The sequence below is a fragment of the Camelus ferus genome, chromosome 1, assembly GCF_009834535.1.
Source record: "Camelus ferus isolate YT-003-E chromosome 1, BCGSAC_Cfer_1.0, whole genome shotgun sequence".
NCBI lineage: Eukaryota > Metazoa > Chordata > Mammalia > Artiodactyla > Camelidae > Camelus > Camelus ferus.
The window spans coordinates 67,083,440-67,101,117 of NC_045696.1; the positions used below are offsets into that span (position 1 = coordinate 67,083,440).

Here is a 17,678-nt window from a genome sequence, read left to right on the forward strand (position 1 = left end):
AGAAGAAGGAAAGAAAGAAATAAAAGAAAGAAAGAAAGAAAGAAAGAAAGAAAGAAAGAAAGAAAGAAAGAACGAACGAAAGAAAGACCAGACAACATATTATTTCATTTGTAAACATTTAGACAATCTCTAAATGATAAGAATTCTTTTAAAAAGCAAAATGTACTATTAGAGTAAAAAATAATAATTCCCTTGTATCATCAAATATCTACTTAGCATTCACATATTTCACACCTAAAGTGTCTAACAAATATTTTGTTTTTTAAACAATTTGTCTGAATTTTGATTCAAACAAGAAGGGTTTATTGCTGTTGATTGCTATGTCTTAGAAATCTATTTTTTATCTATAAGCAGGCTCCATCAATCTTCATACACCTTCCTTTCCTCCACTGCCTTTCCCCCCAAACAAACAAACAAACAAACAGAATAACAATCTTTTCTAGAAGAAACCAGGTCATTTATCCTGTAGGTTTTCAAGAAATCCTTATCTGGACTCCAAGTGGGAAAACTCTGCCTCCTGCCCCACACTCCCATATAAATATTTATTAAATATCTTTCTAAATCTATTTTTGAAACATTTTTCCCATTTTCATCTATATTAGTGTGTGATACATAAACCCCAAATCGGAGTGGCTTGACACAGTAAAAATTTATTTCTTCAAGTAAAGTTTGAAACAGGTGTTGCTGATCCTCCAAACTGTGGCTCTCCTCCGTGCAAAGATACTGGGCTCCATCACGTCTGACAAACACCCTTTGAGTTTGCCAAACAGGTCTTCTCATTCCAGTCAGCCAGCCAGCAGGGAGGGAAAAGGAGCATGGATTATCCCATGTCAAGGTGTTTATTTTTTTAATGCCCCTGTCCTGGATACAGTGAACATCACTTCAACTCATATTCCACAGCAACACCTAACTGCAAAGGAGGCTGGGAATAAGACGAATTGGGATTGGTATCAAACCAGCAGGTCTCTGCCTCTCTCCAAGGGCTACTGTTTTAAAGCTCAGAAGTCAAAATAGTAAGTCTTTTTTTCACTCATCTTGCTCAGCTATTTCATTCCTGAGTTAATAAATTTAGATTTACCTAGTTCAGCTGGGTAGCATCATGGCATCAAGGGGAATTCTAGGGCTAAGGAACTAAAATATCAGTTGTAATTTCAGTTTTTTTTCCTGCCACATAATGTCATGTTTTTAAAGACAGGCTTGTAGTATGATTTGATTGAGTTTAAATCCTTGATCCACCATTGTCTAGTTGTGTAAACTTGGTTAATTTAATTTCTCTGAGCTTTGCTTCCTACATTTGTAAAATGACACTAATCATGACTTATTTCATAGGCTTGTGGCAAAAATGGAAATAACATAAGTAAAGATTTTAATGCAATCCCTGATGTAAGGTAGAATCTCAGTAAATGGTAGACAGCAATAGTAATGATAAAGCAAATGATGAATTTTTCTGTATCTGTAAGTTATTTCTCATTACTTTAAGCCTGATTCTATAGACTGAGCCTCTACATAGATATATCTCATTTTCCAAAGGTAGTCATCAAAGACTCCCTGAAAAGTTTTGAATACCTGTCTCTTCCTTGTGAGTATGAACATCTACAAACATCAGAAGCAGCAGAGTTAAACAAGCTATCCAGTGATATACAAATTTGTCATTTTGAAGAGTATAGATTGTGGGATGTGTTTTATTCACACTTTTAGATGGATTATTTCCTTTAAAAAATCATGTTGGAATCATTCTTGTTATTATTATTCTGATTCTTGCTTTCTGTTTTTCTTAGGTTTTTGTTTTGTTTTGTTTTTGCTTTGAGCTTGTCAGCTTTTTGCCTTGAGCAGTCTACACAGCTGAATCTCCAAATGCCTGGAAATGAGAATTTGTCAAGGTAACTATTGCCCTTCCTCCCTGCCAGGCTGAGGGAACCAGCTGGAAATAAGAGCAGCTGCTCTCGGTGCCCTAGTTTAGGACACTTCAAATACAGCTTTAGCCTCATCCCGTTTTAAGTACAGACATTTCAAGATCCCATGGAATGGGACACGACCCATCTACTTTATATTTGGATGCACTTTTACTGAAGATAGACTGCAGGGGTGGGGGGAGGGGAAGGAAGGGATGGAGCGAGAGCCTATTGATGCCAGGTCAATGATATCTGTATTTTTAGAGTACCTTTCACTTCCAAGAATGTGTCCACTACATCTCAGCATTCACAGTCATATCAGTTCCTCAAAATTTAGGTGGTTTAAAAAAGAAGTCAAGTGAGGGTATTTCACTTGAGTCGAAAAAAGGTAAATCTGGTTGGGAATCGGACTTGTCCAGCTTTGTAAGTTACTCACCCAACAGAGACCCTTCCTCCCTAGGGTGGAAGGGAGTCACCATTCCACCGCTCTGCTAACAGCCTATTTTTACATTCAGGAAGTGCAGTTATTGCAGAATCATGAGAATTGGATATGGAAAGGAATTTACGGTGCAGTCCATTCCAACTGCAGGCCACTTAAGAGGAATTTTTAGTCTGCTCTCAGTGGTGGTGTAGGCCACCACATTCCTCTCACTGTGCACTAGCTGATTTTACCCAAGGCTAAACTTCTGTCAGTTTCATAAACAAAAGTATAGAGGTGTTATTGGTCTATTTACAGTTAGATTTAAGTGGACTGGTTTTCCATGGAAAAGACTACATTTTTCTTTCACAGGACAATTACCTTTGGGTAAACACAATTCAAAATCCCCATACATTGATGAGTATAGATAGGTAGAAATATATATGTATATATGCCTGTTAAAATTTTAAAAAAAAATTCTATATTAAATACTTAAATCAATGAACAATGAGACACCAATTAAAATTCACATGACATGAAATACTCTTTAAGGTAATGAGACTCATATAGTCATTATCATCCTGAAAATCTATACAATAGCCAAATTTTAGTTATAGAATCAAAATGTAAGGAAAAAAAAACTGAGATCTTTAAACCAGTCTCATAATTTTACTAAAGAAAAATGAAGACCTGCTTAAGGGCTCCCAGAAAATTGTTAGTGGGATTCTTTACCGACGGACAAACCAGGGGTCTTTGCCCTATAGAATGCTGCTGTCAATTACATGCTTAGGAGATCTGTAAGTATCTGATTGAGGTTTCTAAGTATCACTATTCTCAAATAGCTTCAACAGGATTTGGTACAGCATCTGGTGAACTAGAAGTTTCTAAAGAATCTGTGATCAAATTAAGTCTGTGTTGAAATTGTGGGACTGGGAAAATTACCTGCTTGAAAATACCATTGACCTTAAGTCAGTTACAGGAAAGTAGTCTCTGAGGATGGAAATCAGCGGTGTCCTATTTTAGAGCTATCTCTGCCTCTGAATTGTTGGGGAAGTTATGGTAATTACTGAACTTCTCTAAAATAAAAGTATTTAATTAAATCATTCCTAAGGTTCCTCTGAGAACTCCACTAGTTCACCCAGCATAGCTGCTCTCGCTCAGTAAGTATTTATTGGAGGAATTTTGCACATATGTTCAGGGAAAGATTCTTTCATGATGTAAAGTTCAGAGCATGTCTTTCATTGGAAGAAAGTAATGAGGAAATGTTAAGCAGGCGTATTGATTTATTTTACAAACAACCACACTCCATATAATCTTTGTAAAGTTATGCCCTAATGCTCTATGAAAATAAATACACATGACTCTGAAAGGAGTCAAAGACTTGAAAAACAGTATTAAAAAGACAACTAGCCTGTCTTTTGAAATGGCCTCTATTCACAGTGGAATTTTTTCTGCTAAGATTTTACCAACAAGGAAAACATAAAATAAAGGGTGATAAATGAAGGCAGGAGAATGATTAACATGTTGGGGAAATACTAAAATTGAAAAGTTTCTGCAATATAGAGGAAGTCCTGTGAAGGAAAGGTGACCTGCTGGCCATAGACCAATAGCTTAACATGGCATAGAATGCCTGGAACTGGCCCTCTCCTTACTCTTTCTTCAGTAAAATATTTTCAAAGTCATATTTTGAGATGTTTCTCATCACAGAAATACATTTGATTTATACTTTATGGGACGTGATTGGTTGTATTTATTTTATAGAAATTGGTGTCATAGTCAGTATTTCTAGAGGAAAGTATTTATTCTATATAAATTTTTATTAGTATGGACGCTACATATTGAGTTGTTTGATGTTAAGGAATAGAGATAATAAAATGCAGCCTGAATGTCTGTCAGACAGGAAACTTTCATAACTTAGAGATTAACAGAAGACAGTGTGACTTCCTTTCCTGAAGTTTCCACCTTTGTGCACCTCCTTGACACAGTACTTTCACCACAGCATCTGGAACTCACTGTTAACACCCACTCATTCACACCCCTGACGCTCCTCACTGAACTGCCTTTGAGGACAGAAAACGTACTATCTTCACACACACCGGGAAGTCCTATTTCCAAGATATATTAAATGTTTTTAAATTAATGAAAATTAAAACCTGTATTTTGGTGACATTATCACACTCACTAACTGTGTGAACAAAGTCCACGATCCTCTCTGATCCCAGATTCTTAATGTGAAGAATGAGAATAATGATTACTTGGCAACCTCGTAGGGTTATTGTCTTCATCAAATGAAAAAGACGGTGTGCTTGCGTACTGTAATTGCAATCGGCTCTAAAAAGTAAATTATAATTTAATGCAATCTTTCATCTTTTTTTGGTGGTCACCACTTACTAACAAAAAATATTAAGACAATAAGAGAAAAAATAAATAAGATTTACAGAGGATTGCACTTTGGGCATTAAGAAGAATTTTTTTCCCTTAAGCCTATATGACACTAACCTCTTTCCAGAAAGATTACCTACTAATGTGAGAAATCAGTGCAATTGAATAAAATAGTCTTATCAGGCAGTATTCAATATTCAGTTCACCCACTGGATCTTTTCTGCGCTACTATCTGCATGACTCTGCTTTTCACCCTTCAGGTCAGTTTGGCTCAGAACATGCACATGAAGGACAAAAGACAGGACAAGACTCCCAGAGTCTGGTCACTTTCCTTCTGTATCACAATGATTTGTCTTTCATATCCATTACCTTTCCTATGGCTGGTCCAAGTCAGTGCCTTTTCAACCACTAGTGAAATTAGCCTGTCAAGCTGCCTCTCTCAAATCTCCTTTAGACATTTGCTTGCTGAATAAACCCTCATTGGTTGATTTGTTAACTTATATTCTAGCTCTGCAGTTACCTCAGTGAAAGATTGGAAACTCCCTAGACCATGACCTGGGCTCACTATGTACACTATGCAGCACCACCATATAGAAATCAAACACTCAGTGGAGTCTTCACATTTTTATTACTTAGACCCACTGAGGGTGGGGCTTTGGAAATTATCAAGTCCACTATTTTCAATTTAAGGATGAAAGAGAGAGAAAGGAGAGAGAGGGCGCCTTGCTTCAGGTCACTTAGCTTATTGGTAGCAGAGCCCGAATTAGAACTTTAGTTTCCGGACTCCTAATTTAGAGCTCTTTTTCCCAAACAATTCCATCTCCTTTTCTCACGCTAAAGTTTTAAATACTCAGAATTGTTCAATACCTTTAAATGGCTGAGTGTAAATTCCTAGGACCATTAGGCTTCATTCCTCCTGGGGTCACCCTGAAACACAGCCCTAAGCCAGCCATTTTCAGATCCACCTAAGGACCAAGGAAGGTGTCTGCTATTGAGTGTGGGTACATTAGTTGCTACGTGTATCTGCAGTTTTAAGGACTCTTCGTGGATCGCATTTCCCTGCAAGTTGCACTGCAGTGACCCAGACACAACACTGACAGCTGTGGAGTAAATAAATAAAAACAGAGTATTTTGATCCAAATTGGGGGAGGGGCTGGTGAGAGGCTGGGGACAAGAAGAGAAAGAGGCAGACAGAAGGAAACAGCCACAGCTGTGAAAAGAACAGATGCTGGCCACGAGAGAGGGAGAGAGTGAGGAGGGAGGAGAGAGATTAGGGTTCTGCCAATGTCAGAAATGTTGAAGCTCTTGGAAAGGGATGCACATACTTGGGACAGGTGGGAAGTGTTTACATTAAAACCAGAATATCAGATGCCTTTCTAAATGCTAGCCAGATCGTTAAAGACCCAAGTTGACCCAAAGGAAAAAAGCTGAAGTCCTTGCCCAGGGAGCCCATTACAGAGAGAGCCTCCAGAATTCTTTATATTCCATTCAAATTATTGGACATCAGCTGTGTGTGGCAGGATATCAGCTGTGCACATCAACACTACACTGTAGGCCAGTGGATCTCCAAGTGTGGCCCCCAGACCATTAGCACCAGCATCACTAGAGAAATGGATAGAAATGCAATTTTTGGACCCCTTCAGCTCTACTGAATCAGAAAATTTGGGGGTAGGGCCCCAAATCTGTGTTTTAACCAGCCTTCTAGGTGATTCTGATGCTTAAGATTAAGAACCTCTGCTCTGTGTACACGATATTCCTCAGCTTCCTCAGGATTCTCCATAAACCCATCACCCTAGTCAACAGGCATCCCCGTGACCTCTCACACCTTGTTCTACCTGGGTTCTGCAGGACCTACACCCTGACATTACCAGGCACAAGTCTCCCCACAGGGGCAACAGAGGCAAAAGACTGGATAACCTGTACCTCCAGCAGCAGGGACAGCAGACCAACTAAATCCATAGGACAAAACCCTGAAATCCATGCACTGAGATGCCATTTGGTGAATGGTGTCTGACCAGAGATGGGACCAGTGCAAGGACAGCAGACTCCATCTCCGGGCCATTTTAAACAGCCTTGGCAGTGCCTTTCGTTTAAGGAGTACAAAACATTGTCCATTAAGTTACTAAACTTGAGTGTCTGGAGGAGATTTGGAAAATTGGAAAATTTGGTGGAAGGAAGATAAGTTTAACATGAAGGAAAACTTGTTCTCCATCGTGTGACATGACTTTAAGGTGCTGGTGCTATAATGGCTGGGAGTCGGGAGATCCAGCCTCACGGCTACCTCTCCCACTGACCTCTGACCCCTGGGCAGTCACTTGTGCTCTCTCATCCTTGGTTTCCCTTCCTATGAAATGAGGAGCTTGTTTAGAGAAGATACCTAAGATTCTTTCTCAGCTCTCACAGATACTATCTTTGTAGTGAAGCTGCTGGCTGGTTAGAAGAGCCAATTAGAGCAATTAATTAAGCGAGGCTTCTAAGTTCGATTCTCTGTGTGGTCTACAGGGCTGGCTCAATGCGGTCCACCCTCCTTTAATAAACATTGGTTTCCAAAGGACTCTGGTGGATTATTCTGTATGACTGGCCATCAGGATAAGGATCACCACTTTGGGGAGAATGACTCAAAGGACATATGGCTTTGGCTTTGTATCCAAGAGTATCATGGCCTCAACTGGAAAGATATCAGAAAATTATCATGAAAGGAACTGTCTGAGAGGTAGACTAGGAAAGAGTTTCTAAGACCAAGAAACCACCTGTTTTCCTAGGACCTTTTCCACTATGTTCTGCCCTTATGCTAAAACACCTCTACATAGCTAAGACAGAGAGGTCTGACTTTGCCAAAAGACACAATTCTAAAATTACAGAATATTAGAACTAGAAATTCCTGTAAAAGGAAAGAAGGAGAGAATGTGCCAGAAACTTTGCTAGATGCTCCTGCATGACTATTATACCTCACTGAGGAACTCTAATCTTACCCTCCTCGTTCCAGCAATGGGAAACTGGAATTCCCAGGAAAGAAACCTAAGGTGACAGATCACACCACGACTTAGGGGCAGACTTAAGACTAGATCCCCAGTCTGGTAATCTATCCCAGTCTGTTTTGTTCCCTTTCCTCAGATACTCCCACCCCCACCCCGACCCCTGCAAAGTGCATGATCCTCCCAGGAAAAATTAGAGGTAACACAGAAGTAAGAAAATATATGGAAAAAAAATTCTATTGATTTTTTTTTTCACTCCGACAGCCCACTATAAAAATAACTGCATCTAAAACCTTAGGAGTAATGAGATTCCCAGGGGTAGTTAGGGATTAGCTCAAAAAAGCACCCGGGCGATTGCCTCGGTGTAAGGAATTCTAGTGTGGACTTCGAGAAAGGCCTGCTTTTCCAGATTTTTCCAGATTTTGAGAATCACAGCAGTTGGTAGATGTGATGTCACAGTAATGGAAACGTGCTGATTGCTCACTCTGTGTCGGCCACTGTGGCATTGGCTAACTCAACCCTCAAAGCCATCCATGGAGGGGAGGTAGCAACTATTACTGTTATTGCCATTTCAGAATGAAGAACCTGAGATTTAGCAAAGTCGCACAACGCACGTTGAGTTTCAACAGCTTATAAGTGGCAAAAGCAGCATTCAAACACACTTGGTTTAGTTGTAGCTCCTGAGCATCTAACCACTATTCCACACTCCCCTCGGGAACAGATGGTGTTAATTAACACCTATGCTGTTCCTCAGGGTTTACAAACCTTAATACCCTCCAACTGATTTAATCCTCATAAAATGTGGGACGGTGTCATGGTAGGAACTGTTTAACCTCATGTAAGGGGTGAAAAAAACTAAGGCCCTGTAAAGTTAAGGAACTGGTCTTGGATTTCATAGGTGGAATGTGGAACTTCTGAGCACCAGCACATTGCATTTTCCCTCACATCACAGTGACAGACACTAGCTAACCAGGCAGGGGATCGTGGAGATGGATGAGCAAGTTTCAGTGCAAGGAACTGCATGGTGGGCTGTAGGTCAATCCCACTTGCCCCTGGGAAAGACGGGAGGCGTGGGGAAGATCCCAGAGGCCGCAGGAATAACGTAGCACACACCCAGTTCTTGCTGCTCTCACCACCGGCTCCTACGTTATTCCTCTAAATACGAGGGGGTGGGCGAAGCTGAGAGTGGAAGTCATGGAAAATGGTTATTCTTCCTGATAATCTGCAAGTATCTCTCTTTCTTTAGCTTCATATTTTTCTGTCTATAAATGAACCAGGGGATCTTTAAACTCTGACATCTACTGATCCCACTGGCCCTGGACAATCAGCTTGGAGTGGGGAGTTAGAACTCCTGTTTTCCCCTTAGTTACAGGGTCGGGGCTGCCATTCCTATTGGCTCCTCAGCACCATATGCCACACCCTCCTTCTATCTGTCTGCTCAATGTGTTCTCATCACACCTTTTCTGGCAAAATGTGCCTGGTGGTCTGATAAGTCCACGTCACACATTAGTGTACATTTCAAAAACAGAATGTAAACAATCATCTTCAGTTTAATCCTTACCTGACTTTGATTTTTATATAAAGAGAAAAATCCCCTTTTATAGGCAAATTTTATAGATGCTAGACTTCTCATCCCTGAAAATAAAATGAATATTAAACATTTTTTAAAGAAGAGAGAAAAGTGTTTATACGACACAGTTCTCGAATTATTCAAATGCTAGTTTAATTAGAAAAGTTTTTATTGATTTTTAATGGAAAGTAAAATTATTTTGCAATTACTTCATTGCTGCTTTAAAAACTTAACATCTTACTTTTTTCCTATATGTCCATATTTATTGGCCATCAAAACGCTGTTATACATTTGTAAGCACATATAGATTTTGACATGCATACTGTTATAAAATGCTAAGCAATAAATGCATAAAAACAAATGAAAAGCTCCAAGTGCAAGATCTAATTTTTAGCCTTTTCTCTGTCCTTTGACCTTAGACAAGACCATTAACATCTCTGGTCCTCAGTTTCCATGTCTATAAAATGGAAATAATAATCTCCACCTTGCCTCCTTCACTACATCACAGAATTTTTGTAAATATTAAAAGAAATCATCTATAATAATTTGGAAAACTATATGGCATTATACACGTGAGGCCTTTTTACTGTGATTATATTTCTTTCTTTTTTTAACCTCCTCCTCAAGCTCTACTCCTTATAATGTGAATCTGCCATCACATTACAGTCGTTGCTCTCTTTAACTGTTTTTATGCCCTAGAAATAAATGACCATTTAGCTTGATGATTGAATATATCTTTTCATTATTACTATTTATTTTCTCAGTTGTCTGTAATTTGTTACTATTATGTCATTGTTTCAAAAATTGGGCGTGACAGGTGTCAAGTTTTCTTAAGAAGATGCTGCTTATAGTATTGTATTTATTTGTTAATGATTAAAATAGTCATTTTTCTTTTCAGTCATTTTCTATTATTTTATGATGTTTTGGGTTTTTGGGAAATTATGCATTCAATTCTTTTTTAATTGTTTTATTGAAGTACAGTCAGTTACAATGTGTCAATTTCTCACAGTACAGCACAATGTCCCAGTCATGCATATACATACTTATATTCGTTTTCATATTCTTTTTCATTAAAGGTTATTACAAGATACTGAATATAGCTCCTTGTGCTATACAGAAGAAATTTGTTTTGTTTAATTTATTTTTTTATAAAGTGACTAACATCTGCAAATGTCAAACTCCCAAATTTATCCCTTCCCACCCTTTTGCCCCCATAAGATGGTTTACTACATCTGCAAGTCTGTTTCTGTTTTATAGCTGAGTTCATTAGTGTCCTCTTTTTTTTCCCTTAGATTCCACGTATGAGTGAAATCATGTGGTATTTTTCTTTTTCTAGCTTATTTCATTTACAATGACGATCTCTAGTTTCATCCATGTTGCTGCAAATGGCATTATTTTATTCTTTTTTATGGCTGAGTAGTATTCCATTGTATAAATACACCGCAGCTTCTTTATCTAGTCATCTGTCGATGGACATTTAAGTTGTTTCCATGCCCTGGCTATTGTAAATAGTGCTGCTATGAACACTGGGGTGCATGTATCTTTTCAAATTTGAGCTCCCTCCAGATACATGCCCAGGAGTGGGATTGCTGGATCATTTGGTAGGTCTATTTTTAGTTTTTTGAGGAAATCTCCATACTGTTTTCCATAATGGCTGCACCAAAGTACATTCCCACCAACAGTGTAGGAGGGTTCCCTTTTCTTCATACTCTCTCCAGCATTTATTGTTTGTGGATTTTTGAATCATGGCCATTCTGACTGGTGTAAAATGATACCTCATTTTAGTTTTGATTTGAATTTCTCTGATAATTAGTGATATTGAGCATTTTTTCATGTGCCTATTGGCCATTTGTATGTCTTCACTGGAGAATTGCTTGTTTAGGTCTTCTGCCCATTTTTGGATTGGATTGCTTATTTTGTTGTTGTTGTTATTAAGTTATATGAGCTGTTTATATATTCTGGAAATTAAACCTTTGTCACAAGTTGCATCATTTGCAAATATTTTCTCCCATTCTGTAGGTTGTTGTTTTGTTTTACTTATGGTTTCCTTTGCTGTGCAAAATCTTATAAGTTTAATTAGGCCCCATTTGTTAATTGTTGCCTTTATTTCTGTTGCCTAGGTGGACTGTCCTAGGAGAATATTGTTAAGATTTATGTCAGAGAATGTTTTGCCTATGTTTTCTTCTAGGAGGTTTATAGTGTCTTGTCTTATGTTTAAGTCTTTAAGCCATTTATTCAAACTATCCCATATTGCAACACCCAGAACCTATTAGTAAAGTTGTTGCTATATCCCCGCAAAATGTTTTTTTTTCTCTTTGTAGAAGAGTAAAGGAGGCAGAAATCCCAGTGGGGCACTTTAGATGTCTGCCTGCCATAATCATCTTAAACCTATTGAATTAGTAGTTATACATACATATACACACACAAAAGGTAAAATAATAACTAATGGCAACAAAAATTAAAATTATTTTACTCATACTCTAAAAATTTTGGAAAAATCGTCATCTCTCTGAGCTTCTGTTTCTTATTATTAAAATGAGGTTAATAATACCCCCTTTACATGCCCTATAGGTGATCGTGGGGAGCAATTATAATAATGGGTTTGAGTACAACTGATTAATTCTAGAAAGTGACCAGAAAGCAGAGAATATGTGGCCCTGAATTTGTTGGCCCCGATGGTGTTTGCAGGTAGAGCTAAGCCAGGGACCAGGGCCGACTTTCACAGTCCATGAATCATCCCTCAAATCCTCAGTCATAAAGCGAAAGGCAAGTCTGAGCTATTCTTTGATTTGTTGCGGTTTTATGGCCTTTAAAGCCACGCCTACCCATATAAGAACCAAGAACTTATGAGAAATTCATTTGAAATGCTTGTTCTATTGGGCACAGCAACCTGGGGCCCAACCCTTTTGTGATGAACCCAGTTTGATTTTGCTAACAGCTTGCATCTGGTTTCTAAATGCGCCCTTACGTAACCCCGGTGAGTCCTAATTCAGCCTCAAACTTTAATGAAGACAGAAACCTCACACATCAGGGCAAGGAGCCCTTGTTCTAACAAACCTCCAGTCAGTGCAGCTGGGCGTCCAAAGCTACACAAAAGATGCCAGTGTTTCATGGGCTTAACGACCCGGCAGAGGCATCCCCATCTCACCCTGGGCTCGTTACCATAACCCAGTTTAAGAGCACAGAGACCACGGAACTGCTGTGTGTGCTGCAGCTGGTGATGCAGTAATTCTGGGCTCCTGGATTGTCGCAGGGCCCGGGAAACGTTAAAAAGCACAAGGCCTCGGGTAGCCTCTAGGGGAACTACTGGAATGTTGTTTATCTTCAGACCGCAACAACTGGTCCAGTATTTCACAACAGGAAGGTCTGTCCTGGGGCTCAGACGCTGAAGGCTTAGAGAAGCAAGGCCTGAAATAACCCCCCCTTCTCTCCTCTTCTACCTTCTGTCTCTCCGCCCTCCCAAACCCCTCTCCCTCCCAACAGTTCAGATTTAAAAAAAAAAAAAAGGCACAGCCGAGGCTGCGACCTTGAAATAGATACAGCTTCTGGGCTGCCTGCAGTTAATTTAATACCCGGGCTGGGAAGGGACAAAGCCTGGTCCAGCAGGACTTTGGGTGACAGGGGAACTAGAAACTATGCCTTTTTTTATTGTCTTAACCTCTTGGTTCATAAAGATGACCCTTTCTTCTACAGTATCTGTGTTTTTAGAAGTTTAGATGTACTCTCTTAGCTCTCCTGTATGAGACAGGAAAAGCTAATCATGATTCAAATTCTAGAATAATCGTCAATGCCTGGGAATTTCACATTAGCTCCGTGTGCTTGGGAGGAACTCATTTTTAAAAAGTCATAATAAGTAGCTCTGTGGTCTTTTAATGAATCAATTAACCTCTCTCTAACAGAGTGTGCAAACGTTCAGAGGGCCAGGGATGAGGGGCTATATCTGGGCCCGTGAAGCAGAGAGGCTGCATGAGTTTTTCAAGCTCAGGCTCTAGAGATCTCTGAATCTCCCCGGCAAGGGGAGCAAACTCAGAAGGATTGTGGTGGCTTTATTATTTAAAGAAATGGGAGCAGATGGTCGTTGAGATGGGAATTTTTTATGCACTAGACCACGCGGATGCTCCTGAGCGTCTGTGGAGTTACCACAGGGAACCACGGGCCACTAATATTTATGACTGAGTCTCATCCCTTCAACTGCTTTTGCACAACCTGCTTCAACCCAGCTCTTCTTTCCTGTGAAGGAAAGGGAGAAGACATCTGGATCCAAAATCAATCTCTTTCTGGCCAAGCCAGGGTGGAGAAGCCCTTGATTTGAAGACAGATGACTAAATGATAATTGTTTAAGAAAAATGTTACTGCTTCGTGGTCCAACTCCTTGGACACATTTAATCCTTCGCGTTCTGGCAGGTCACAGTGTTCCTGCTTCTGATGCACCTACCAGGCCTGGGCTTGGGCATGAAAGATGAACAATACTCACATTTTGCGCTCAGGAAAGGCAAGCTTGAATAAAAGGGTGAATGACTGAGTTCGTATATAATAATGGGAGATGAAGTTTCAGATCTAGACTTTCCTATTACCAGGATCTGACTTTGACTCATGTCATTGACTTATACAACTAACTGCCTTAAAACTTTACTCTTTGTGGATGGCAGTAGACATTCTGGGCCTGGTGACGTGCACTCAGGTGGACAGCTGGAGCGTGCAGATGCCAAGACTGGGCCGGGCGTTCCCTGGACCCAGTGCTCTGCCATTGCCTGGTCCTCCTCTCTGGAGGATATCTGCTTGCTTCATGACTACATTCCATCAATCGTAAAATGAGAAAAATTATAGTGAACACTTAACAGGGTAAACTTATTAGATGACTCTGGAAAAAAAAATGCTTTGAAAAGCATTTGGCTAAAACGCAGCTGAGTAATGAGTGTCCCAGGATGCCAGAGAGAGTGGCAAGAAATACTAACATTTTCAACAGGCCCTCTTTAACAAACTCCCTGTGTGATTTCTTACATTCTGGGCAAATTCAGAATCATGGATGAAAAAGCAAACCAAAGTTAGCAGCTATGAAGTAATCAAAACTTCCAGATACTAACAATGTAACTATAAATACACAGAATATATAGATAGCTAGTTCTTTTGGATAAGGAAATGGGTACATTAAAAAATGCATTCCTTTCTAAATCACCATCCAGTTCAGCTAAAAAAGTGCAGCACCAGGAAGGAGTAAAAGGTAAGGACGCAAAAAACAGCAAAAACCCTGCATAGAAAGGATGGAAATTCTAGAGGACTAAGTGTAGAAAAAATGTTTAAATGCTTCATACTGATGGCCTACTGACTTGTGTGAGTATTTTGTAAAGAGTAGACCTGCTAAATAAAAAATTAAAAATGATGGAAATTTTAAAATTAATAGGTACTGCCAAATTCTCCTTTTAAACTACTGTAGTAAGACTGACACTTCGTGCCTGGAAGCCCCATCTCTGTCATCCTGGCCAACAGAATTTACTAAAAAAAGAATAAGCCAAAAATTTGAAACAATCCATCTATCTATCAACAGTTCATGGATCAACAAATTGTGGTACAACCACGAGGTGGACAGCTATGCCACAAAAAAAAAAAAGAATAAAATTGCTGATGTCCACAGTACCATGATAAATCTCAAAATAATACACTGAATGAAAGAAGTCATACAAAAATAATACTTATGATTCCATTTATATGAAATCTTAGAAAAAACAAAACTATTCATAGTGTCAGAAATCTGAGGCTGGAAGTGAGAGTGGATTGTGGACAAAATGGCGTGAGGCAACTTTTTAGGTGGATGGAAATGTTCTGTACCTTAACTTAGGTAGTGGTTACATGGTGAATTTATTTGTCGAAATGCTAATTATATCTCAATACATTCAATTACAACGGAGAAGAATAAGGCAAAAAGGAGGTCACCAGGATTCAAATGTAGTTCAGATTCTATCTGACTCTGGATTCTAGTATTTTTTTTTCCTGTCACAACAGTTTCTTTTAGATTATTTTATTTTCATGTTACACTTTTCTAAAAATTGAAATCTCAATCACCAGGGCACGCCTAGACTCTTCCAGGGTTGCCACACAAGTAAGTTAACTTGGTCTATAATCTTTAACGTCCAGTGCAAATTGAAAGGAGTCACATTCTGTACAGATACAAGTGCTTGCTTCTGAGGTGTCCACATCAGACCTGGGCTACTGGACAGCATTAGGGTGTCTTCTTGCCTCACTACTCTGAGCTTACTTGGCTTTGTCTCTCACTGAGCCCTTTCCCGACACAGAAATCTTTGTGCTTATCTCTTCTTGCAGTCTTTTGATTTGTATTGTCTTGTGGTCCAAGGATCTTCCCCCACAAAACTGAAGCGACAGTAAATATAAACAGATTTCTAAATACACATGTTCCTATAAAACATTTTCACATGTATTATCTCACTGCATTTTCAACAACCCTATAAAATAGGAATGATTCCCATCACTTTCAGAATGTAATTCTAGGGGGAGTGGGTATAACTCAGTGGTAGAGGGTATGCTTAGCGTGCACAAGATCCTGTGTTTGATCCCCAGTACCTCCGCTAAAGATTCAAGTCGGGATGTAATTCTAACTCTTCCCGTTGGTGCACAAAGTCCTTTAGGATCTGGCCCCATTCTACCCATCTGGCCTCATCTGTCACCCGCTATATCCACCCAACTTTGCCTCCAGCCAGCCTGAGATATTAATCCTTCGTACTTTTCTATGCGTCCAGACCTTAATACGTTTTACTTTTTCTGCCAGACACAACCTTCCATCTTTGCCTTTTTACCTAAAATCTAATAACCTTTAAATGTTGGCTTGTGTCAACCCCCTGAGGTTGACCACTACCACTAACAGCTCCCAGGACTCCATGGTAACACAGAGCATGCATTTTTTTCTTGTTGGCTTCCTGGATTTTCACTCCCACTGTGAGCTCCCTGAGGCCAGGACATTGCCCACCTCGTCTTCTAACCCCACAGTGATAACACGACAACTGCTACACAGGAAGTACTAAAAGAGAATTTGCTAAATGAATGGATGAAAAATGTGACATTTCTGGACAAAAAAGGTGACTGGCCAGTGTCTAAACTCTGCATTCAAAGGAGGATTATATGCAATGGAGACAAGATTCTAAGTTCTACCCTGAGTTCTACACATGCCTTAGTGACATGATTGTAGCCTTTTTGTTTGTCAAAAAAATGTCTGAGGCCAACTTAAGGACAGAGGCTGTAATTTTGCTGTGTCGACCTCAGCGTTGAAACCAAGGCGCGTTTGCATGAGACAGTAATCACTTAACTGCCTCGCTCCTAAGAACACGAATATTTTGGCCCTTCCAGACAGGCTCGGGAATGTGATTAGGAGCCATTTGAAAAATGACACCCCACAGTCAAATGGAGCTTTGTGGCTGCCTCTTCAATCCCAGCTTCTGATCCTTTAAAACCTCCTTTAGAAACATTTTTTTTCTTTGCTTGTGTATGTTTATAAAAAAGCGAGAATAAGAACTCTTCTGAAGCTACACTTACCTGCCAAATTATCCAATATTTAGGCAATATTCAAGTCTCTGTGTTTAAAATAAACCTAAAATCTTCCTATCAAATCAGCCAGTGAAGGTCTGTGCTAGATTGTGTGGCCAGTCATCATGTGTTGCTCAGTGCACACCACATGAATGACTTGACGAGTTTTGTCCTCATTTCTGGTCTTCCCCATGGCTTGCTGATTCTTTAGAGACAGCATCTGTCTCAGGCGATGTTTCCACAGCGCCATCACTAGCTAACAGAATCTCAGGCTAGGAACCTAATGTGGGACCCTCTCTTTACAGTTCTCTGCCAAATGGCTCTGGAATTTGTGCTTGAAAACTGTCTCTACAAAGATCTTACTAACTAGGAGGAGTTCATCCCATCTTTGAACAACACTGTTTAGTTGACCTTATGAAATCACCTTTCCTGGAACTCCCATAAGATCGGCCCTAATCTCACCCTCAGAGCACAGGTATAACCGCCTCCGCATGCCCGCTCTTCAGATGTGTGAAGACGCTACAGCTGATTCCACTTAGATCTTCCGCAGGTGACTCCCTCACAAGAAGAGGTTTCAGCCCTGGTCCCTGGAGATTCCTCTGATTGTTGGTGTCACTGGAAAGTCTGGTCCCTAGATTGATGACCTGCCATCTGGATATTTTCTTATGAGACACAAAGAGCAGGGCCATTGACCAGCTCCCACCTCAGGTGATGTGAGCCCCCCAGCTCATTCCTTGATCTTATATGTTCCATTCTGCTTTCAAAGTTACCTCTCCATTTATTCTTTCATGAAGCTCATACGCTCATTATATTGTCTGTCCTTCACCCGTGCTATTAAAATGTGTAGCACATACGGTATTTCCAACACAGAAAACAGAGATACACAAAGAAAATGATAATACATTTGT

General features: G+C 39.8%; 1 long non-coding RNA gene across 2 annotated transcripts in view; it reads left to right on the forward strand.

Moving 5' to 3' along the window:
- Positions 1–809: 809 nt before the first annotated feature.
- LOC116664339 overlaps positions 810–17,678 on the forward strand; it is a 32,222-nt gene continuing 15,353 nt past the window's right edge. For both annotated transcript variants that reach the window (XR_004320819.1, XR_004320820.1), the window contains exons 1-2: positions 810–1,013; positions 1,779–1,880. This is a non-coding gene — a long non-coding RNA (uncharacterized LOC116664339). The remainder of the gene's footprint in view (positions 1,014–1,778; positions 1,881–17,678) is intronic.